Source organism: Pan paniscus, chromosome 6 (genome assembly GCF_029289425.2).
Source record: "Pan paniscus chromosome 6, NHGRI_mPanPan1-v2.0_pri, whole genome shotgun sequence".
NCBI lineage: Eukaryota > Metazoa > Chordata > Mammalia > Primates > Hominidae > Pan > Pan paniscus.
This window is the reverse complement of record NC_073255.2, coordinates 24,825,865-24,852,574: the sequence shown is the minus strand read 5'-3', so window position 1 is coordinate 24,852,574 and position 26,710 is coordinate 24,825,865. Positions and strand designations below refer to the sequence as shown.

General features: G+C 34.4%; 1 long non-coding RNA gene across 1 annotated transcript in view; it reads right to left on the bottom strand.

The window, feature by feature from the left end:
• LOC134730770 (uncharacterized) overlaps positions 1–26,710 on the bottom strand; it is a 231,896-nt gene that overhangs the window by 44,254 nt on the left and 160,932 nt on the right. The window contains exon 3 of the long non-coding RNA XR_010112730.1: positions 15,725–15,852. This is a non-coding gene — a long non-coding RNA (uncharacterized LOC134730770). The remainder of the gene's footprint in view (positions 1–15,724; positions 15,853–26,710) is intronic.

Here is a 26,710-nt window from a genome sequence, read left to right as displayed (position 1 = left end):
GATATTGAACATTTTTCCATATAACTATTGGCCCTTTGTAAGTTTTTTCTTTTTTTGAAGAAATGTCTTCCAGGTCCTTTGTCCATTTTTAAATTGGGTTGTTTTCTTGCTATTGAGTTGTTTGAGTTCTTTGTATATTTTTTATACTGACCCTTTATCAGATGTACAATTTGCAAGTATTTCCTCATGTTTAGTAAATTGTCTCTTCACTCTATTGATTGTTTCCTTTGCTATGCAGACGTTTTTTGTAGTTTGATACAATCTCATTTGCCTAGTTTTGCTTTTTGTTTCCTGTGTTTTTGGTGTTATAGCTAAAAAACAATTGCCCAAAACAATATCTGGGCACTTTTTTCTGTTTTCTTCTTGTAGTTTTACAGTTTCAGGTCTCACATTTAAGCCTTTAATACATGTTGAGTTTATTTTTGTATATGGTATAAAATGAGACTCCAATTCCATCTTCTGCATATGGATATCCAGTTTTCTCAGTACTAAATAGAAGAGGCTGCCCTTTCCCCATTGTGTGTTCTGGATATTTTGTCAAAGATCAGTTGACTGTAAATGCATGGGTTTATTTCTGGGCTCCTTATTCAGTTCTATTTATTTGTGCATCTGTTTTTTATGTCAGTGTCATGTTATTTTGGTTACTATAGCTTTCTAGTATATTTTGAAATAAGGTAGTGTGAGCCTTCCAGTCTGCTTCCTCTTGCTCAATATTGCTTTGGTTATTTGGATACTTTTATGGTTTTTATAAATGTAGGATTCTTTTTTCTATTTCTGTGAAAAATGTCATTGGAATTTTGATAGACATTGTATTAGATTTGTAGGTTACTTTGGGTAGTATGGATATGCTAATATATTAATTCTCCCAGTCCATAAACACTGGATATTTTTCCATTGATTTGAATCTTCTTCGGCTTCTTTCATCACTGTTTTATAGTTTTTGGTGTACAAATCTTTCATCTTCTTGGTTGCATATATTCCTAAGTGTTTTAGTTTTTGATACTAGTGTAAATGAGATTGTGTTCTTAATTTCTTTTTCAGGTAGTTTGTTGTTAGTATATAGAAATGCAACTAATTTTGAAGGTTGATTTTGTATCCTACAACTTTCTAAATTTGTTTATTAGTTCTAACAGTATTTTTATGGACTCTCAGGGTTTTCTATATAAAAAATCATGTCATCCGCAAACAGACAATTTTACTTTTTTTCTGATATGGATGCCTTTTATTGCCTTTATCATTGCTCTAGCTAGGATTTCTGTTACTACATTACCCAATAGAACTGGAGAGAGTTGGCATACTTTTCTTACAGAAAATGCTTTCAGATTTTTACCACTGAGAACAGTATTTGCTGTGGGCTTTTCATATATGGCCTTTATCATGTTGAGATATATTCCTTCTATATCTAATTTGTTGAGAGCTTTTAATCATGAAACAATGTTGATTTTTGTCAAATGCTTTTTCTGCATCTATTGAGTTGTTTGACTGTATTTTCCCTAAAATGTTTAACAGGCTTAGGGATTCTGGTAAGAAATTATTTATTAAAACCCTCTCAGTGATGAGAAAAATAGAAATTTAGATCCTCTATATCTCTGGTTATACATTTATGAGTTATATGTTTATGAATTTTTTGTAAGAAGAAATAAATTGGATAAATTCATTCAAGCATAGAGAAAAAAACTCTCAGGACATGCAGGCATCTTAATATTTTTTGAAACTTGATTACCAGCTTTGGAAAATTATATGCAATTATATGGTATAATCCAAAATCCCAAGAATATTTCCTCAAGGGAGTTATCTATGGGCATGAGCTTTTTTCTTTTGAACCTTCTTCTTTTCCTGTTGCAAACAGTTTTTTACTCCCTTATTCATCTTTCATTGGTCCATTAGAAATAGACTACAATTTAAGAATTTTCAAGGAAAGAAAAAAACGGTTAAATGAATGATAGGGAAAAGAGAGTTGATAGTTTCAAGAATTAAAGAATATATAAACTTGTTACAAAGAATCTGACACTTCACATTAGCGCTCCTTTTTTAAGCATACAGGTAATCATAAAAATAGTTACTTATATATTTGCCTTTCAGTTTTTCTATTTCCTTCTTTTTAATACTTCTTTATATATGAGTCCCATGTTTCCAGAAAGAATGTGGCATATGATAGAAATAATCTCATAAAACCATTCAGTAGATTTACCCTGTATAACTGATTCAAATTAAATGTTTGTTCTAAAACAATAGGTTCTGGCATTTATTGGCATCCTTTATTAAAAACTTGAAAACACTTATATGGAAAGAAAAACAATTCTATTGCTCTCTAATATCAGGAATAAATAAATTAAAATTTTATTTTAAGTGATCATGAATAAGAGAAACAATATATTTTGTATGTGATTACCATGGGACCATGATCTTTAATTTATTTAATTATTCTTCTTGAGAGACACATAATTGTAATGATAGAGAACCATACGGAAAAGCATTTAAGAACAAATAAATTGTTTCACTATCATACAAAAGTTTTATTTCCATAGTTTCATTTTCATCTAAATAGATTATAAGTGAAATAACAAATTGTTTTTAAAGAAAAAATTTATGTATCTATCTACTGGGTATTTCAAAGACTTGCTTGCATATTCAAGTCTGGTAATATTACAGTTTAAACCAAGCACATAGTTGCCACTATAAATTGAAAGCACATAAAACCCAAAGGCACTTGAGAGCTTAACATGCTATCAACTTTTCATTAACATTCCATAACATCCCATTTTCTGAGTAAATAAAAGTATTTTATTCTCATTACAAGTGGTAAAGAAAACCACTTTCATAACAGTTAACAATGAACTTCAATAAAAAGTTTTATTCAGGGTGGGATATATTTCCCTTTCCATCCACTATTTTATGGATTAGGAAATACAATAATATTCTTACTTACAATCTCAAGTTAACATAAAGTTAGAAATGCAAATTGGAACAGTGAAGAACCACCAACTTCTCTATTTATTTATATTTACATGTTGTATTCATGAGAGTTTTGTTCATTTTGTTAAAACTATTATAACCCAGGAATATAGAATATTTTATTTAGTCTTGGCCATTGCCAAATTTTGCTATTATAAACAATGCTGCATTAAAAATCCTTGTACAACAAATATTCATAGCAGCATTTTTATAACAGCCAAAAAGGGGAAAAACCAAAATATCTATCAATTGGTTAATGGATAACAAAATGTGATATATCTATACAATAAAATATTATTTGATATTAAAAGGGAACGAAGTAGATACATGTATGAACCATGCAAACAATATATTAAGTGAAAGAAGCCCATTATAAAAGATCACGTATTGTATTATTACATTAATACGAACTGTCCAGAATAGGCAAATCCATAGAGACTGGAAAGTACATAAGTGGTTGCCTATAGCTAGGAGGCTTGGGAAGCAGGCATGACTGCTAAAGAGGATGGTGTTTCTTTTGGAGGTCACAAAAATCTCTAAACTGAGATTGCGGTGATGGTTGGACATCTATGAATTGTATACTAAATAGGGGAATTTTAGGGCATGTAAATTATACATCAACATAGATATTAAACAATGTAGCCGGGTGTGATGGCTCATGCCTGTAATCTTAGCGTTTTGGGAGGCTGAGGCTGCTAGATCACTTGAGGTCAGGAGTTCGAGACCAGCCTGGTCAATATGGTGAAACCCTATCTCTACTAAAAATACAAGAATTAGCTGGGCTTGGTAGCCTGCTCCTGTAATCCCAGCTACTCAAGAGGCTGAGGCATGAGAATTGCTTGAACCTGGGAGGCAGAGGTTACAGTGATCTGAGAGATCATACCACTGCACTCCCGCCTGGGCAACAAAGCAAGACTCTGGCTCAAAAAACAAAAGATGTTGAGGAATTTGGCACCTATATTTATGAAAGATATTGGTCTGTTGATTTCTTTTTATCTTCTTTTGGTATTGGGATGATTCTGACCTCTTTAAATAAGTCACAAAGTATTTCTCTCCTTCTATTTTATGGAAGACATTACATAGAATCTGCATTATTTATTCCAACTACTTGGTAGAATTTACCTGCAAAAGTACCTGGGCCTTTTTTTAAGTATAATAAATATTGGCTAAATTTCTATCATCGATGTATTCCTATTTAGATTGCTTACTTTTCCTTGTATGAGATCTGGTAGCTTGTATGTTTCAAGAAATTTGTCCATTTCCTCTAAGTTATCAATTTTTTGGATGTACATTTATTGAGAGCATTCTTTTATTATTATTTTCATTTCCATTGCATCAGTAGGAATGAGTGCCTTTTTTATTGCTAGTGTTTTCAAATCGTGCCTTCTCTGTCTTGTCTTCGTTATCCTAGCTATAGGTCTTTAATTTTTATTTACGTTTTTCAAAGAACCATTTTTTGGTTTTATTGGAGTTCTCTTTGTTGTTTCCTGTTCAATTCTAATGATTAATTTTTATTTTCTTTTGTTTACATTATGCTATTTTGCTCGTTTTCTATAGGTTCCTAAGAAAGCAGCTTAGGTTTTTTATTTTAGATCTCTATTTAAAAATATATTTATTAATATATATTTATTAATGTTATAAATTTTATTATAAGCATGACTTTTGCCACATCTCACACATTTTAATAAGTTGTATTTCATTTTCATTTAATTCAAAATATGATTTAAATTTATTCTGAGATTTCTTTGATGCATATGTTATTTAGAAGTATGTTATTTAAACTCCAATTATTTTGGGGGAAATTTCTAGCTTTCTATTAATATTTTCTATTATATTCTTGTCTGAGACCATACTTTGTATACTTTCTATTACTTTAAGTTTGTTGAAATGTGCTAAAACTACAAAACCCCTGAAAGATAACTTAGAAAATACCATTCTGAACATAAGCTGTGGCAAAATTTCACGATGAAGTTGCCAAAAGCAATTGCAACAAAAGCAAAAATTGACAAATGGTATCTAATTAAACTAAAGAGCTTCTGCACAGCAAAAGAGGCTATTAACAGAGTAAACAGACCACCTACAGAATGGGAGAAAATATTTGCAAACTATGCCTCTGAAAATGATCTAATATCCAGAATCTATAAGAAACTTAAACAAATTAACAAGCAAAAAACAAACAACCCCAGTAAAAAGTGCACAAAGGGCATGAACAGACACTTCTCAAAGAAGACATACACGTGGCCAACAAGCATATGAGAAAATGTTCAACATCACTAATCATTAGAGAAATGCAAATCAAAATCACAATGAGATACCATCTCTCACCAGTCAGAGTGGCTATTCTATTACAGTGTCAAAAATAAGAGATGCTGGTGAGGTTGTGAAGAAAAGGGAACGCTTATAAACTGCTCGTGGGAATGTAAATTAGTTCAGCCATTGTGGAAAGCAGTCTGGCAATTTCTGAAAGAACTTAAAACAGAATTGCCTTTCAACCCTGCAATCCCATTATTGGGTATATACCCAAAGGTATGTAAGTACTTCTACATGCATGTGTATGTTCTTTTCATTACTATTAACAGTAGCAAAGGCATGGATTCAACCTAAATGCCCATCAGTGATAGATGGGATAAAGAAAATGTGGTACATAAACATGATGGAATAGTATGCAGACTTAAAAAAGAACAAGATCATGTCCTTTGCAGCAACATGGAAGGAGCTGGAGGTCATTATCCTAAGCATACTAACACAGAAACAGAAAGCCAAATACCACATGTTTTCATTTGTAAGTGGAAGCTAAACATTGAGTACACATGAACACAAAGATGGGAACAAAAGACACTCAGGCTTACTTGAGGATGGAGAGTTGGAGGAAGGTGAGGATTGAAAAACTACCTATTGGGTACTATGTTTATTACCTGGGTGATGAAATAATCTGTACACCAAACCACCATGATATACAATTTACTTATATATCAAATTGGCACATATATCCCTGAACCTAAAGTAAAGCCTAAAACATCAATTCATTCATCAGTTCATTAAGGTGTGTTTTATGGATGAGAACGTGGCCTGTATCAGTAAATACTTTATGTTCACTTAAGATTAATGCATATCCTTCTGTTGTTTAATGGAGTATTCTGTAATTGTCAGGTGGATAAAGTTAATTGATATTACTGTCCAGGTCACCTATATTCTTACTGATTTTCTGCCTGCTTGATCTATCAACCACTGAAGAAGTGTTTTAAAGTCTGATTTTAATCATGGATTTGTCTATTTCTAGTATCAGCTCTGTCGGTTACTGTCTCATGTATTTTTATACTTATTTTGTTAGGTAAATATATTATATGGGTTATTATATCTACTTGGAGAACTGACCCTTTTATCATTATGTAATGCCTATCTTTATTCCTGGTGATCTTCATTTTTCTGAATTTTGGCTTTGTCTAAAATTACTACTACTATTTCAGCTTGCTTTTGATTCGTGTGTTAGCTTGGTATTTTTCTCTTTATCCCGTTTACTGTTAATGTAACTAGGTATTTCCATTTAAAGTGGGATTCTGATTCTTACAAAATACATGGTTGAGTCTTGTTTTTTTTCCCCACTCTGACAATCACTGTTTTTTAATTGACTTGAAGTGATTATTGAAATTGTTCTATGTTTGTAACTGTTTTCTATTTATTACATTTATTACTTGTTCTTCCCCCACCCATCATTTTTATGCCTCCTCTTAAGTAAAAACTTACTATTTCAATTTTATCTCTTCTCTAAGCATATCAGTTGTACTTCTTTTAAGATTTTTTAGTAGTTTCCCTGAAGTTTACAATACACATTCTTAACTAATTTCGGCCCATTTAAAAATACTCTACCATTTCAATACAGCACAATTACTTGATAATAGCATATTTTCAATTTCTTCCTCCCATCTATTATGGCATTACTATCATTCATTTGATTTACCATGTCCTATAATCACCCAATACTTACTATTATTATTGCTTTAAGCTAACAGTTATCTTTTAAATCAATTATAAATAATAACATACATTTTATTTTACCTTCTTCATTGTTTCTCTGATGCCATGACTTTCTTTACACAGATCAAATTTTCTAACCTATATCCTTTCCCCTCTGCCTGAAGAACTTTCAACATTTTTTGCAAAGGCATTCTTATGATGAATTTCTTTTTTTTCTAGGTACACTTTTTGAAGGATAATTTCACTGAATATAGAATTCTAGGTTGATTTTTTCTTTCAAAACTTTAACTCTTTTAAAACTTTAACTCTTTTCTTTCTTGCATAGTTTCTTTTGAAAAATCTACTATTATTCTTATCCATACCTCTCTATCGGTAAGGTAATTTTCCCGCAGTATTCTCTATTTCAGTCTATGGCACCATTGTATTACAGAAGCCTAAAATCTAAGAATTATGTATGATTTCTCTCCTTTTTTAATCTAATTATTCAGTATATTTTGTTTAATTCTCTCTGTTTTACACTACATACTTCCAATCGTGTACAAGTTACCATCCCTTGTATCTGGATTATAACACTAGCCTTCTAAGATGGTCTCTTTGCTTTGGTTCTATCTTTTCTGTAACATATTGCCCATAGAGCAGCCATAGTGATATTTTTAAAACATAAATTGGATCACATCATTCTTTTGCTGAAAACTCTACACTGTTTTACTATTGTATGTATTTATTATCATACTTCTTCCTCTTGTTTTTAAAGCCTTACACAATCTAGTCCTTGACCACCTTTTTAAATTTATTTCCCATAATTCTTTCCCCGTAGCCACATAGTCCTTCTCTGCTCCTTTAGTCCACTAGTTTGTTTTTAAGAGTGGATGAATTTTATATGGAATGGTCTTCTACTTGGTGGACAAATGCCAGCCTCCATCTTATCCTTGAAATCTCTGCTTAAATGCCATCTCTTCAGAGAGACCTTTCTTTACCCAAACTAATGTAGTCAGTCATATTCTACCACCGCACCTTACTTTCATTCTCTGCTTAGCTTTTTCACTATACAATACTTATCAAACTTCATGAGAGTAAAGAATATTTCTGTCTTGTCCATTGCTATATACTTAGCATGGAGAATGGTCTCTGGTCCATGGGAGTTGTTCCATAAGTTGTTGCTCAATAAATAAATGGGTAGCTAAAAGCAATATGAATTCATTCAAAAATTTATAAGGGCTATCAATATAAAAGGAGGAAAATAGAAATGTTTGAGTAGAAAACCCCAAATTTTACATACTTCACAGTTTTGCCTAAACCTAACACTACGTTCTATTAACATTTCTTTGTTACGTGCAGCTTTCTGTTCTCTCTCTGTGCTCAGCCCATCTACACCGTCCTTTCAATTCCCAATTCTATCTAGATGACTCACAACTTTGTATTTCTATCTCAGATCTCTCATCTAAGCTCTAAACCTCTATATGCAACTGCCTACTTGGTGTTTCCTCTTGGATATCTCCAGCTTAATTCAGATCCAGCATGTCCCAAATATAGCCAGGAAATATTCCTCTTGAATCTTGTTTTCTTCCTGTTTTTCACTGTCTCAATGACTAACACCATTTGTTAACCAATTATTTAAGGCACAACCCAGAAATCTGTCTTGAAACTTCCTTATACCTAAAGTCACATCTATCAGGTCACCCTGACTACTCTTCCTAAACATATCCTGTTTTTCCATTTTTATCTCCAACTATACCTCCTTGAAAGTAATAGCTAAAATTAATAGAGCACCTTACTATGTGTAAGCACTCTTCTAAAAGCTTTTTATATTTACTAACGCATTTAATTTTCTCAACTACTTCTGAGGTAAATTTTACTTTTATTACCATGTTACAAATAATGAATCTTGACATAGGAGGTTATGTGAGTTACTACAAGGGAGCACAGAGAGGTACAAACCTGGGCAGACTGGTGCAACTCTATATGTTTAAACTCTAGACTATATTAGTATAAGAACCTAGTCACCTCCAGCCTAGGCAACTACAGTAATCTTGGAAGGAGCATATACTTATTGGTTCTGGCTGTTACCATGTTGGATCTTCAATCTGCAGCCAGATTAAGGTTTTCAAGGTACATGTCTATTCATTGTAAGCCACTGATTAAAACATTTTAATGGCTTCCATTGCTTTTATTACAAAAACGAATGTTCTTAATACTTTCAGTGTTTCTCCTTTGGGGGAATCTTTTCAAGCCTTCATCACTAGATCAATTTTCCTGTAGCACATATTGTTAAATTACAACCCCATCCACTTCTGAGTTGATCTGCGGCTGAGTGGACAGTTTCTGTGCACACTGATCTCTTCCCATTTCAGGTGCCTGTGTCATTTTTTTGCTTATTTGCCTGGCTTGCTTGGGAACTACTGGGGCTTTTAACCTATGAGCTGGCCAACCCGAGGGTGCCTAGGGAACTACTGGGGCTTTTAACCTATGAGCTGGCCAACCCGAGGGTGCCTAGAATTCAATGCCCCAGAGGCAAATCTTGACCAGTGAGAAAAAAGAATCAGTGGAAAACTACCCCAGATTCCTCATATATTGGTGGGACAATTCTGATATGTGTTACACAGAGTTCTTTAATGCTTTAAAGGGTCTCTAGCAGGAAGGAATTCCTGCTGTCCACGGAGATAGCTCACTTTTTAGTAAATTGTTTTCTTCCCTAGATCACTTTCCCTATTACCTCACTTATGCTCCAGGGATAAATTCTCAAATAAACTTCCTTTCTCTAATTTATTATCTTGGGGAATTTTTAGAGGTACCCAATGTATGGTGTCTCCTTAGTTAACTCTCTCCTACCACCATGTACCTCTGTTTCATAACATGTTTAGAATTTGCATTCATGTGGATGCACAGAAAAAAGTCTGAAATAGTGTTCAACAAATGACTAGTTTTCTGGGAATGGGATTTTCAATATATTTTTAAAAGCACTATGTTTAAAAAAAGCATTATGTTTAAAAGTGACATAATTTTTTTCCAGGGCCATAAGAATTAATAAAATGGTAAATTTTACTTTTAATTAAAAGAAAAACTTCTACAGAAGGAAACTTCGAATGTAAATAATTTCACCTTACATGACATTTTGATCATAATATACTGACAGAAGGAAATGGCTTATTTTGTTTAGTAGCAAAGATATCTAATTACCACAAGTCTAAAGAAGGTTCCTTTACTATCTTTTGCATAAAGTTGTTAAGGAATAAAAAGTTTAACAAACAACACAAGGGGCTAAGGAGTTAGTTAGTATTTTGTCATACTTGTTAATTTCTCTTAAAATATATTTTGAATGTCATTTGGTCCCCATTATAAAGTCTAAATTAGAAAGGAACTAGTTATCTTTGTGTATATATTTCATAGTAAAACCATGAGCATTTTATGCCTACTTTTTAGCTGCTATAAACAAACATTTTAACGAGGAAGGAATACAGCTAAATTTAGATAAAGTGGTATTAAAGTGTGGCCCTAAAGCTAATATGAGATTAGTGGTTTTTCCTGCCTTTTTTTTTTTTTTTGGACTGAAGCTAAAGTAAAAATAGAAATAGAAAAAATTTAATCCTGTCAGTATGACCCAAACAGGACTCAGACTATGACTCTGGCTAAACTATCTCTGTGGGGCAATTTTCTTTTCAATACTGATAAGGCTGTCACGAAGAAATCCCTGCTTTTCAAAATAAAATATTTCAAGACAATAGGGTTGATGTGAGCTTCAGGTCGATGTGAGCTTCAGAGAATAAGTATTTAGGGATCATAAATTTAAAAAATGGTTTTTTAGTTGGTAGAAAATACAAGCTATCTTTGGCTAATAAAAGTGTTTCACTGAAGTCATGAAACAAGTTTGACCTCAATTTGTTTTGATCCTAAAAAATTAATTTATAATAAATTACCAAGAATATTATTCTATACTATCAAAATACGAGGTACACGAAGAATCTCTGGAGTCAGAAGATATGGACCTAGTAATAAATAAACTGCATTTTTCTTCTATTTAAGTTTTAAAAATTAAAATCATCATTTATGTTGGAAGGGTGGGACACTGAGGACATTCATGCACTGCTGGGGCCTTATAAAATGAGAAAATATTAATGTGCATCCCTTTCCACTTAAAGTATGTATCCTATAAAGGACAAATGAACAAATGGCTAAGGATTTAGACATTAGAATATTCCCATAGCGTGGCTTATTACAACCAGAATATTTTGAGGAAAAGTTAAGTAAATAATGATGAAAAGCTTTCTAGCCTTTAGAGATGATAATAAACAAATATTCATTGAGAGAAATATGTTCATAATTGGTTAAGTGAAAAAAAGTATATTTTGGGCTTCTGGTTTCTAGTCTAGCATGTAAAGAGGTTGGAAGTTACAAATTTATCCCAACAAGAAAAAAACCTGAACAAAATAAACAAACTCCCCTTAGATCATCAGAGAAGTGAAGTCAGTCATAGGGTAATCTATTAACACCCAAAATTGGAGAGACAGGCAAATACAGAACATCGCAAGCTCAGAAACACATGATAAGAAATCTCCATGGAAATTAGTACTTAGAAATGAACTGTAATTGATTAATTGCTGGAGGCTCAGTATGAATCAGTCTGAGAGTTAAAATTTTCAGGGAGGTTAAGCCACAGGCAGATCCCCACACTTTTTTGAGTCTTACCTCCGGGAACCTTACCAGGTTCTCATAGTGAGTATCTGAGAAAAATCTCCTAGGGCTTCCAATGAAGGAGGGAAAAAATAAACATTTTGAATTCACAATAGCGTTCTGTCCTTTAAAAAGGCCTGCATTCAAGAGAAACTATTTTACCAGAGCCTAACCTGCTGTTTCCTTGTTTTGTTGTTTTGTTTGTTTTTCAGAGTCTAACTTACCTGGGGAAGGGAAATACCCAACTCCAGTACCCTCTAGCCATTCTGTCTCACTTAAGGGAAAAAAAATACTGAGAATCACTGGCGAAGTTCACAGTCCCGGAGCACAGGCGTACCCAAACCCTCACAAAGATTTATAAACTATAAGAATGCTTTATCTTCCCCCACAAAAATAAAAGCACAACATACCAAAAGTAATGAAATGAAGCAAAAGCAGTACCAAGAGGGCAGTTGACAGTAATGAATGACTATATTATAAAGAGGAAGGATATTAATTAACAATTTAACTTCATACCTCAAGGAACACTCAAATGCATTTTATGAGGCCAGCATTACCTTTATACCAATGCCAGACAAAGGCATCACAAAAAAGAAAACAAAGGCATCACAAAAAAGAAAACAAAGCCAAGATCCCTGGTAAATTTGAATACAAAATTCCTCAATAAAATACTGGCAAACTGAGTCCAACATAACATTAAGAGAATCATACACTATGATTATTGGGATTTATGCCTGATACATAAGGATGGTTCAACTTTTAAAAATTAATGTATGTTATTATACAATATCAATATAGCACATTACAGAATAAAAATAAAAATTACAGGATCATAAATGCAGAAAAGGCACTTATCAAAATTAATTATGCTTTCATGATAGAAATTCTCAACACATTAGCAAAAGTAAGAAATTACCTCAACATAATAAAGGTCAAATATGATAAGCCCACAGCTAACATCATACTTGACAGTGAAAAATTAAAAGTTTTTCCTCCAATATCAAGAACAAGACAAGGATGCCCACTTCTTTTACCATTTCTATTAAACATAGTACTGGAAGTCCTAGCCAGAGCAAGTAGGCAAGAAAAAGAAGTAAAAGTCATTCAAATAAGAAAGAAAAAGTAAAATGCTCCCTGGTGTAGATGGTATAATCTGTTAACTTTTAGAAACTGTTAGAAAAATTGAATGAATTCAGTAGAGTTGTAGGATACAAAATCAACTTACAAAAATCAGTTGCACTTCTATATACTAACAATGAACTATCTGAAGAGGGAACTATGAAAATCCCATTTAAAACAGCACAAAAAGAATAAACTAGAAATAAACTTCAGTAAGGAGGTCAGAGACTTATATACTGAAACCTACAAAACATTGATAAAAGAAATTAAACCAGAAGAAAACATGTTGTTCACGGATTGAACAACATGATATTGTTAAAATGTCCACACTACCCAAAGTAATCTCTACCAAATCCCAATGGTATTTTTTTACAGATATAGAAACAATTCTAAAATTCACATGCAACCACAAAAGTCTCTGAATAGCTAAATAAATCTTGAGCAAACAGAATAAAACCATAGACACCATATTTTCTGATTTTAAAATACATTACAAATTACAGTAATCTAAACAGAATGCACTGACATAAATATGAACATAAAAACCAATGGAAAAGCATACAGAGCCTAGAAACAAATCTACATATTTACAGTCAACTGACTTTCCAGAAAGGTGCCAAAATACACACACAATGAAAAACAGAATGTCTCTTCAATAAATGGTACTGAGAAAACTGGAATCCACATGCAAAAGAATGAAATTGGACCCTTATATCACACCGTACACAAAAATTTATTATAAACAGATTAAAGACCTAAATGTAAGATCCCAAACATTAAAATTCATAGAAGTGAGACTGGGCTAAGGACTCAAATAGACGTTTCTCCAAAAAGACACGTAAATACCCAAGAGGTAGATGAAAAAGTACTCAATGTTTCTGATCTTAATGTAAATGCAAATCAAAACCATGATAAGGTGTTATATCAAACCTACCAGGATGACTATTACTTAAAAAAAGAAGAAGAAGAAACAATACTAGGGAAAGAAATTGGCACCCTTGCATGGTTCTGCTGATGGGAATGCAAAATGGTGCAGCTGCTATAAATGGCAGTAAGAAGGTTCCTCAAAAATTTAAAAATAGCACTGCCATATGATCCAGAAATCCCATTCTGGATCTGAAATCATGATCTTGTAGATATATTAACACTTCTGTGTTCATTGTTGCACTATTCATTACAGCTAAGAAATAAAAATAGTCTAAATGCCATCAGCAGATGAATGGATACAGAAAATGTGATATACACATACAAAGGAATACCACTCAGCCTTTTAAAATAAAGAAATTCTGCAATATGCAACAACATGGATGCAACCTAAAGACATTATATTAAATAAAATAAGCCAGTAACAAAAAGACAATGCATGATTTATGTAACGTATCTAAAATAGTTACATTCATTGAACTAAAGTGTGGAATGGTGGTAACCAGGGGCTGGAGGATGGAGAAATGGAGTTGTAAATCAACAGATATAAACTTTCACTCAAGCAACATAAATAAGCCTAGAGATCTATTCTACAACATTGTACCTACAGTCAAAAATAATATAGTGTACACTTAAAAATTGTTAACAGATCTCATGTTAAGTGTTATTTCACAATTTTAAAAAGTGAAGGAGAAATAAAACCTTTTTCAGACAAATAAATATTGAATAAATTTGTTGCCAGTAGACTTGTCTTGCAAGAATTGTTAAAAGAAGTTCTTTGAAAAGAAGAAAAATGATATAGGTCAGAAACATATATCTACATAAAAAAGGAAGAGCATTAGAGAACGAACAAATGAAGGTAAACAAAAGCTTTTATTTTTCGTATTCTTGGTCTAATAGATAACATTTTGTTCATAAAGTAATAGCAACAATGTATTTCATTATGTATGCTTACACATATATCTTGTGTGCGTGTGTGTGTGTCTGCATTAGTTCGTTCTTCTACTGTTACAAATAAATACCTGAAACTGGGTAATTTATAAAGGAAGGAGGTTTAATTGGCTTATGGTTCTACAGGCTGTACAGGCTTCTGCTTCTGAGGAGGCCTCGGGAAACTTACAAGCATGATGGATGGTGAAGGGGAAGCTGGAACGTCTTACCTGGCAGGAGCAGGAGGAAGAGAGAGAAGGGGGAGGTGCTATACACTTTTAAACAACCAGATCTCATGAGAACTCACTCACTATCATGAGAAAAGCAAGGAGAAATCGGCCCCCCTGAGCCAATCACCACCCACCAGGTCCTTCCTTCAACATTGGGGATTACAATTCCTCATGAGATTTGTGTGGGGACACAAATTCAAACCATATCAGTATCTAGGAACACTATATATGCTTAGATATAAATGAAATAAATGACAGCTATGATACAAGAAATGGGAGGAAGGCATTTTAATTATTTTTTTAAAATATAAGGTATTCACACTACCTGTGAAGCAATAGCACGCTCTTTGAAAGTGGGTTTGCATTAGCTGTAAGGGTATATTGCAAACATTAGAGAAATTACTTCCATATAGCAAAAGTAAATGGATTGAGAAAGATATTTCTAGTTTTCCACCTTAGGAAACTTGAAAGAGTAAATAAAATCAAAAGTAAGCAGAAGAAAAGAAAAAATAAAAATTAGAGCAGAAATCAATGACATTAAAAACAAGAAATCAACAGAGAAAACCAAAAGATGGTTTTTTGAAAAGATGAAAAAATTGAAAAGCTAAGAATAGAGATGATACTAGTTACTAATATCAGAAATAAAAGTACTGGGAAAACTTAGATAAAATAGGCCAATTCCTTAAAAGACACAATTTCTCAACAAATACATAGTTACTTCTTGTTAGAAAGGAAAATAGACTTACAAAAGAAATGTAAGGGATAGACATAAATCTATTAAAAATCAAATCGGGGGAGGTGGAAGAAGATGGCAGACTAGAAGTTTCCACTGATTGTTCCCCTCTCAAGGATGCCAACTGAACAATTATCTACAAAGAAAAGACACCATCAAGAACTAAAAATCAGGTGAGCACTCACAGTACCTGGTTTTACCTTCATGTTGCTGAGAGAGGCACTGAAGAGACAGAAAAAGCAGTCCTGAATCGCCAACGCCACTCCTCCCCCATGGCTGGCAGTGGTGGTCTGGGCCTCAGGAGAGCATCTCTGGGTGCTGGAGGAGGGAAAACATAGCAATTGTGAGGCACTGACTCAGTGCTATCCTATTACAGCAGAAAGGAAAACCTGGCCAAACTCAGCTGACACCTGCCCATGGAGGGAGTATTTAAATCAGCTCTAGCCAGAGGGTAATCACCTCTCCCAGCAGTCTGAACTTGAGTTCCTGCAAACCTCCCACTGAGGGCTATGGTGCGGTCTGTCTCCAACTAAACATGAAAGGCAGTGTAGGCCGTAAGGACTGCAACCCTTAGGTGAGTGCTAGTGCTAAACTAGGCCCAAAGACAGTGGACTGAAGGGGAGGGGCACAGGACCTACTGAGGTACTCCACCTGCTGGAGCAGCCAAGAGAGTACTGACATCACCGTCCCCTAATCCCAGACTGCACAGCTTTTGGATCCAAAGAGACCCCTTCCTTCTGTTTGAGGAGAGGAGAGGGAAGAGGGGGAAGGACTTTGACTTGCCTATTGAATACCAGCTCAGCCACAGAAAGACAGGGTACAGATCAGAATCATGAGGCCCTTGGTGCAGGCTCTAGCTCCCAGATGGTATTTCTAGACAAACCTTGGGCCAGAGGGTTTGTCTAGAAACTGCCTTGAAGGAAGGGACCCAGTGCTGGTGGCATTCATCACCTAGTGACTAAAGAGCCTTTGGGCCCCAAATAATCATCAGTGATACCCAGGTACTATGTCGAGGGCCATGGGTGAGCCTCTGAGACATGCTGGCTTCAGTTGATACTCATCACATTACCAGCTATGGTGACTATGGGACAAAACCACTTATGCTTGAGAAAAGCAGAGGGAAAAGTATAGGGGACTTTTTCTTGTACCTTAGATGCCAGCATAGCCACAGAGGGTTAGAGCACAAGAAGCCTCTTGGGATCCCTGATTCTAGCACTTTACTCTTAGATGGCATTTCTGGACCTGCCCTGGGCTAGAGGGGAGCCCACTGCCTTATGGGGTGAGTCCCAGGTCAGGCAGCATTCACCACAATCTAACTTAAGAGCCCTTGGGCCTTAAGGGAAAGTTGGCGTAGTCTGGTAGTATGCCTTGTGGCCAGGGGTGGCTACAGGGTGAAGTGCCTTTGCCTTTGGAAAGAGGACAGAAGAGTAGGAAGAACTGTGTCTTGCGGTTTGACTGTCTGGTCAGCCACAGTACAATAGAATACCAGGTAGACTTCTAAGGTTTTAGACTTTAGTCTCTTAATGCTGGATTGCACCCCTAGACTCACCTGGAGTCTGGAGGATCTCACCACCCTGAACAGCAGGTCGCAGGCTTATCTGGCTTTGCCTCATGCTGATTGTAGAGCTCCAGAAACTACAGCAAACAGAGGCAGCAGCCAGTGAGTGGTTACAACAAGCCTTGGGTGAGACCCAGTGCTGTGCTGACTTCAGGTCTGACCCTGCACAGTCATAGTGCTGGTGGCCACAGGGGTGCTAGTATCACTCCACCCCCAGCTCTACATGGTTTTTAACAGAGAGATAGATACTGTATGTTTGAGAGAATGTAAAGGAAGAGAACAAGAGTCTCTGCTTGACAATCCAGAGAATTCTTCCAGATCTTGTTCAAGACCATCAGGGCGGTACCTCTATGAGTCTGCAAGAACCACAGCATTACTGGGCTTGGGGTGCCCCCTAAAGGAGATACAGCTTAGATCACAACACCCAAGTCCTTTCAAATATCTGGAAAGCTTTCCCAAGAAGGATGGCTACAAATGAGCCCAAACAGTGAAGACTACAATAAATACCTAACTCTTCAATGCCAAGGCAAAGAAGAACATCTACTTGCATAAACACCATCTAGGAAAATACAATCTCACCAAGTGAACTAAATATGACATCAAGAACCAATCCTGGAGAAACAAAGATATGTGGCCTTTCAGACAGAGAACTCAAAATAGCTGTGTTGAAGAAACTAAAAAAAAAAAAAGTCATGATAACACATAGAAGGGATTCAGAATTCTATCAGATAAATTTAACAAAGTGATTGAAATAATTAAAAAGAATCAAGCAGAAATTCTGGAGCTGATAAATGCAACTGGCACATGGAAGAATGCATCAGAGTCCTTTAATAGCAGAATTGATCAAACAGAAGAAAGAATTAATGAGCTTGAAGACAGGCTATGTGAAAATACACTGTCAGAGGAGACAAAAGAAAAAAGAATAAAAACCAATGAAGCATAGCTACAGGATCTTGAAAATAGCCTCAAAAGGACAAATCTGTTATTGGCCTTTAAGAGGATGTAGAGAAAGAGGTAGGGGTAGAAAGTTTATTCAAAGGGATAATGACAAAGAACATCCCAAACCTAAAGAAAGACATCAATATCCAAGTACAAGAAGGTCATGGAACACCAAGAAGACAACCCAAAGAACACACCTCAAGGCATTTAATAATCAAACTCCCAAAGGTCAAGAATAAAGAAAGGATCCTAAAAGCAGCAAGAGAAAAGAAACAAATAACATACAATGGAGGTCCAATACAATTGGCGGCCGACTTTTCAGCAGAAACCTTACAGGCCAAGAGAGAGTGGAATGACATATTTAAAGTGCTGAAAGAAAAAAACTTTCACCTTAGAATAGTATATCTGGTTAATATATTCTTCAAACATGAAGGAGAAATAAAGACGTTCCCAGACAAACAAAAGCTGAGGGATTTCATTAATACCAGATCTGTCTTACACGAAATGCTAAAGGGAGTACTTCAATCAGAAAGAAAGATGTTAATGAGCAACAAGAAATCATATGAAGATACAAATGTCTGGAGGCAAATGACAATGGAAACAATATATGAAAACCTATGGGATACAGCAAAAGCAATATTCAGAAGGAAGTTTATAGCTATAAATGTCTACATCAAAAAAGTAGAAAAACTTCAAATAAAAAATCTAATGATACTTCTTAAGAAACTAGAAAAGCAAGAGCACATCAGACCCAAAATTAGTAGAAAAAAGATTGAGAAGAAATAAAATTGAAATAAAAAACATATAAAAGATCAGTGCAACAGAAAGTTGGTTTTTTGAGAAGTTAAACAAAATTGACAAACCTATAGCCAGGCTAAGAAAAAAAAGATACAAATAAATAAAATCAGAGATTTAAAAGGAGATATTACAGCTAATACTGCAGAAATTCTAAAGATAATTAATGTCTACTATGAGCCACTATCTGCCAATAAATTGGAATATCTAGAAAAAATGGACAAATTCCTAGATACATACAACCTACCAAGATTGAACCAGGAAGAAATTCAAAACCTGAAGAGACCAATAACAAGTAACAAAATCAAAGCTATAATAAAAAGACTTCCGATGCAGAAAAGCCTGGGGACCCATGGCTTTACCACTGATTTCTACCAAACATTTAAACAATTAATACCAATCCTATCTAACTATTCTTAAAAAATAAAGGAGGAGGAAATATGTCTAAACTCATTCTATGAGGTCAGTATTACCCTGATACCAAAACCAGACAAAGACACATCAGAAAAAGAAAACTACAGGCCGGTGTCTCTGATGAACATTGATGCAAAAATCCTCAACAAAATACTAGCAAACCAAATACAACAATGCATTAGAAAGATCATTTATTGTGACCAAGTGGGATTTATCCCTGGGGAGCAAGGAGAAACAACCTACACCAATCAATCAATGTATACATCATATCAACAGAATGAAGGATAAAAACAATATGATTATTTCAATTGGTGCTGAAAAAACATTTGATAAAATACAACATCCCTTCATGATAAAAACCCTAAAAAACTGTTATAGAAGGAGCGTACCTCAAAATAATAAAAGCCATATATGACAGACCCACAGATAGTATCATACTGAATGGGAAAAAACTGAAAGCCTTTTTTCTAAGAGAAGGAACATGATAAGGATGCCTACTGTCACCACTATTATTCAACATAGTACTTGAGGTCCTAGCTACAGCAATCAGACAAGAGAAAGATATAAAAAGCATCCAAAATGGAAAGGAAGAAGTCAAATGACCCTTATTTGCAGATGATATGATCTTATATTTGGAAAATCCTAAAGACTCCACAGAAAACCTTTTAAAACTGATAAACAGGCCAGGTGCAGTGGCTCACGTCTGTAATGCCAGTACTTTGGGAGGCCTAGGTGGGTGGATCACCTGACGTCAGGAGTTCGAGAACAGCCTAGCTGACGTGGTGAAACCCCATCTCTACTAAAATACAAAAAGTAGCCAGGCATGGTGTGGCTTTTGCCTGTAATCCCAGCTACTCGGGAGGCTGAGGCAGGAGAATTGCTTGAACTCAGGAAGTGGAGGTTGCAGTGAGCCAAGATCATGCCACTGCACTCTAGCCTGGGTGACAGAGTGAGATTCCATCTCAAAACAAACCAAAAAACAAAAAAACTGATGAAAAATTCAGTAAAGTTGCATACACAAAATCAACATAAAAATAATTAGCATTTCAATATGACAACAATGAACAGTCTGAAAAAAATAAAAATATAATCCCATTTATAATAGCCATGCAAAAAATGAAATAATAATTACCTTAAAGAAATAAAAGATCTCTATAATGAAAAATATAAAACACTGATGAAAGAAATTGAAGAGGACAACAAAATTTGAAAAAATATTCCATGTTCATGGATTGTAAGAATTAATATTGTTAAATATCCTTATTACCCAAAGCAATCCACAGATTCAATGCAATCCCTATCAAAATACTAATGACATTCTTCACAGAAATATTAAAAACAATTCTAAAATTTATATGGAAACACAAAAAGGCCCAGAAGAGCCAAAGCCATCCTAAGCAAAAAGAACAAAACTGGAGGAACTATATTAGCTGACTTCAAATTATAGTACAGAGCTATAGTAACCAAAAGAACATGGTCCAAGCATAAAAGCAGGCACATAGACCAATGGAACAGAATAGAGACCCCAGAAATAAATCCACACTGCCTACAGTGAACTCATTTTTGACAGAGGTGCCAAGAACATACACTGGGAAAAAGACAGTCGCTTCAGTAAATTTTTTCTGGGAAAACTGGACATCCATATGCAGAAGTATGAAACTAGACCCCTATCTCTCACCATATACAAAAATCAAATTAAAGTGAATTAAAGACTTAAATCTAAGATTTCAATCTATAAAACTACTACAAGAAAATATTGGGAAAAATCTCCAGGACATTAGTCTGGGCAAAAATTTATTGAGCAATACCCAAAAAGTGCAGGCAACCAAAACAAAAAATGGGCAAATAGAATCACATCAAGCTAAAAAGATTCTGCACAGCAAAAGGTACAATCAACAAAATGAAGAGACAACACACAGAATGGGAGAAAATATTTGCAAACTACCCATCTGACAAAAGATTAATAACCAGAATATATAAGAAGCTCAAAAAACTCTGTAGGAAAAAATCTAATAATTGGATCAAAAAATGGGCAAAATATTTGAATAGACATTTCTCAAAAGAAGACATACAAATGGCAAAGAAGCATATGAAAAGGTACTCAGCACCACGGATCATCAGAGATATGCAAATCAAAACTATAATGAGCTATCATCTCACCCTAGTTAAAATAGTTTATATCCAAAAAACAGGCAGTAACAAAGGCTGGCAAGGATGTGGAGAAAAGGAAACTATTGTACACTGTTGGTGGGAAGGTATATTAGTACAACCATTATGGAGAACAGTTTAGAGTTTCCTCAAGAAACTAAAAATTGAGCTACCATATAATCCAGCAATCTCACTGCTGGGTATATACCCAAAAGAAAGGAAATCAGTATATTGAAGAGATATCTGCACTCCTATGTTTGTTGCAGCACTGTTTACAATAGCTAATAGGAGGAAGTAACCTAAGTTTCCATAAAAAGATAAATGGATAAAGAAAATGTGGTACATATATACAATGGAGTACCATTCAGTCATAAAAATGAATAAGACCTAGTCATTTGCAACAGCATAGATGGAACTGTGGATCATTATGTTAAGTGAAACAAGCCATGTACAGAAAGAAAAACACTTCATTTTATCATTCATTTATGGGAGCTAAAAACCAAAACAGTTGAACTCATGAACATACAGAGTAGAAGAACGGTTACCAGGGGCTGAGAAGGGTAATTAGGAGTTATTAATAGTAGGGAAGTGGGGATGGTTAATGGATACAATACAAAATATAGTTACAAACAATGGAATAATACCTACTATTCGATAGCACAATGGGGTAACTGTAGTCAATAATAATTGTACACTTCAAAATAACTTAAATACAGTAGTTGGATTGTTTATTACTCAAGGATAAATGCTTGAGGGGATGGATACCCTGTTCTCCATGATGTGCTTAATTCACATTGCATGCCTATATCAAAACATCTAATGTACCCCATAAATATATACATCTACTATGTACCCAATAAAATTAAAAATAAAAATTTAAAAACAAAACAAATTCAGACCAATAATTAATAACCTTCCAAAACAGAAAGCACCAAGCCCGGATGGATTCACCAGTGAATTCCTTTATTTTTATATATATATATATATATATATATATATATATATATATGAATATATATATGCATACACACACATATATATACACACACACATATATATATATACACACACAAACATATACTTTAAGTTCTGGGGTACACGTGGAGAATGTGCAGGTTTGTTACACAGTTATACACGTGCCATGGTGGTTTGCTGCACCCATCAACCCATCATCTACGTTAGGTATTTCTCCTAATGCTATCCCTCCCCTAGCCCCCCAGCCCCCAACAGGCCATGGTGTGTGATGTTCTCCTCCCTGTTTCCATGTCTTCTCATTATTCAACTCCCACTTATGAGTGAGAACATGCGGTGTTTGGTTTTCTGTTCTTGTGGTAGTTTGCTCAGAATGATGGTTTCCAGCATCATCCATGTCCCTGCAAAGGACACGAATTCATCCTTTTTTATGGCTTCATAGTATTCCATGGTGTATATGTGCCACATTTTCTTAATCCAGTCTATCATTGATGGTCATTTGGGTTGGTTCCAAGCCTTTGCTGTTGTTAGCAGTGCCACAATAAACATACGTGTGCATGTGTATTTATAGTAGAATGATTTATAATCCTTTGGGTATATACCCAGTAATGGTATTACTGGGTCAAATGGTATTTCTAGTTCTAGATCCTTGAGGAATTGCCACACTGTCTTCCACAATGGATGGACTAATTTACACTCCCATCAACAGTGTAAAAGCGTTCCTATTTCTCCACATCCTCTCCAGCATCTGTTGTTTTCTGACTTTTTAATGATCGCCATTCTAACTGGCATGAGATGGTATCTGATTGTGGTTTTGATTTACATTTCTCTAATGACCAGTGATGAGGCTTTTTTTTTTCATATGTTTGTTGGCTGCATAAATGCCTTCTTTTGAGAAGTGTCTGTTCACATCCTGTGCCCTCTTTTTGATGGGGTTGTTTTTTTCTTGTAAATTTGTTTAAGTTCTTTGTAGATTCTGGATATTAGCCCTTTGTCAGATGGATAGATTGCAAAAATTTTCTCACATTCTGTAGGTTGTCTGTTCACACTGATATAGTTTCTTTTGCTGTGCAGAATTTCTTTAGTTTAGTTAGATCCCATTTGTCAATTTTACCTTTTGTTGCCATTGCTTTTGGTGTTTCAGTCATGAAGTCCTTGCCCATGCCTATGTCCTGAATGGTATTGCCTAGGTTTTCTTCCACGGTTTTTATGGTTTTAGGTCTAACACTTAAGTCTTTAATCCATCTTGAGTTAATTTTTGTATAAGGTGTAAAGAAGGGATTCAGTTTCAGCTTTCTGCATATGGCCAGCCGGTTTTCCCAACACTATTTATTAAATAGGTAATCCTTCCTTCATTGCTTGTTTTTGTCAGGTTTGTCAAATATCAGATGGTTGTAGATGTGTGGTGTTATTTCTGAGGCCTCTGAAAATTCTCAATAAAATACTGGCAAACCAAATCCAGCAGCACATCAAAAAGCTTATCCACCACAATCAACTCAGCTTCATCCCTGGGATGCAAAGCTGGTTCAACATACACAAATCAGTAAATGTAATCCATCACATAAACAGAACCAATGATAAAAACCACATGATTATCCAATAGATGCAGAAAAGGCCTTCAACAAAATTCAACAGCCCTTCATGCTAAAAACTCTCAATAAACTAGGCATTGATGGAAAGTATCTCAAAATAATAAGAGCTATTTATGACAAACCCACAGCCAGTATCATACTGAATGGGCAAAAGCTGGAAGCATTCCCTTCGAAAACTGGCACAAGACAAGTATGCCCTCTCTCACCACTCCTAGTCAACATAGTATTGGAAGTTCTGCCCAGGGCAATCAGGCAAGAGAAGAAATAGAGGGTATTCAATTAGGAAAAGAGGAAGTCAAATTGTCCCTGTTTGCAGATGACATGATTGTGTATTTAGAAAACCCCATCGTCTCAGCCCAAAATCTCCTTAAGCTAATAAGCAACTTCAGCAAAGTCTCAGGGTACAAAATCAATGTGCAAAAATCACAAGCATTCCTATACACCAATAACAGACAAAGAGCCAAATCATGGGTGAACTCCCATTCACAATTACTACAAAGAGAATAAAATACCTAGGAATCCAACTTACAAGGGACCTGAAGGACCTCTTCAAGGAGAACTACAAACCACTGCTCAAGCAAATAAGAGAGGACACAAATGGAAAATTATTCCATGCTCATGGATAGGAAGAATCAATATCGTGAAAATGGCCATACTGCCCAAGGTAATTGATAGATTCAATGCCATCCCCATCAAGCTACCAATGACTTTCTTCACAGAATTGGAGGAAACTACTTTACATTTCATATGTTACCAGTAAATTCTACCATACATCTAATGAGGAAATTGTATCCATTCTCTACAATCTCTTCTTAAAGATAGAAGGAGAAGGAATTCTTCTTAACTTACTTTGTGAGGTCAACATTATGCTAATACCAAAACCAGACAAAGACATTACAAGAAAACTACAGACCAATAGTTCTCATAAATATAGATGTAAAGTCCTCAACAAAATAATAACAAAACAAAATTAAATCTAACTATGCATAAAAATAATTATATGGCATAACCAGGAAATTTATCTCAAATATGCAAGGCTCATTTAACATTGAAAAATTAATTAAGGTAGGTAATCATATTAACAGGCTAAAAATCACAGGATCATATCATAAATACATAAAAAATACTTGATGAAAATCTAACACTCATTCAAATCTGAGAGTTTTTGCTGAGAGACAAATAACTCAGCAAACTAGGAATAGAGGAAAACTTTATTAACTGGATAAATAATATACACACAAAAATATCTTATGCTAACATCATACTTAATGGTGAAAATCTAGACAATTTCCTGCAAAAATAAGGAAAAACGAAAGGGAGTTCCTCTTACCATTCTTTTTCAAGATCATATTGGTAGTCTGAGCTAATGCAATACTTTTGTTTTTTATAAAAAGAAATAAAGAAAGATAGGCATATTGGGAAGGAAGAAATAAAACTGTCTTTATTTTCAGATGACATACTTATCTATGTGGAAAAACCAAAAGAATTAACAATATTTTTCTGAAATTAATAAGTGATTATAGCAAGGTTGCATGATACAAGGTTAATATAAAAAAGTCAATCATTTGTCTATATACCAGCAATGAGTAAGTGGAATTTCAAATTAAAAACATTATGCCATTTACATTAGTACTCCCTCCAACAGTGAATTACTTAGTATAAATCTAACAAAATATGTACAACATTTATATAAGCAAAACTGCAAAACTGTAATAATAAATATCAAAGAACTAAATAAATGGAGAGATATTTCATGTTTGTGGATAGGAAGGTTCAGTATTATCAAGATGTCAGTTCTTCCTAACTTGATATATAGATACAACACAATCCCAATCAAAATCTCAGTAAGTTATTATGTGAACAAACTGATTCAAAAATTTATATGGACAGACAAGAGAACTAGAATAGCCAATTCAATATTGAAGGAGAAGAACAAAGTTAGAGGACTAACACTATTGATTTCAAGACTTACTATAAAGCTACAGTCATCAAAATGCACGGTACTGGTGAAAGAATAGACAAATAGATCAATGGAACAAAATAGAAAGCCCTAAAATAGACCCACATAAATATAGTCAACTGATCTTCAACAAAGAAGCAAAGATGATACAATGGAGCAAAAATAGTCTTTTCCACAAACAGTGCTAGGACAATTAGACATTCACATGCAAAAAAAAAAAAAAAAAAGAATCTAGACATAGACCTTACACCTTTCACAAAAATTAGGATGGATTACATATGTAAATACTGTAAATGCAAAACTATTATAAAAATATACAGAAAACTCTTAAACTCCACAAGAAGAAAATTAAAAACACAATTTAAAAAGAGCCAAGATCTTGACACCTCACCAAAGAAGATATATGGATGGCAAATAAACATATGAAAATATGTTCCACATTATATGTCATAAGAGAAATGCAAACTGAAACAACAATGAGAAACCACTACACATCTACTAGAATGGCCAAAATCCAGAACACTAACAAAATGCTGGTGAAGATGTGAAGCAGTGGTAACTCTCAGTCATTCCTGATGATATGGTACATCCATTTCTGTCTCAGTCATTGCTGGTGATATGGTACAGCCAATTTGAAGACAGTTTGGTGGTTTCTTACAAAACTAAACATACTCTTAGCATACAACCCAGCAGTCATGCTTCTTGGTATTCATCCAAAGGAGTTGGAAACATATGTTCACAAAGTCCTGCACATGGATGTTTATAGCAGCTTTCTTCATAATTACCCAAATTTGGAAG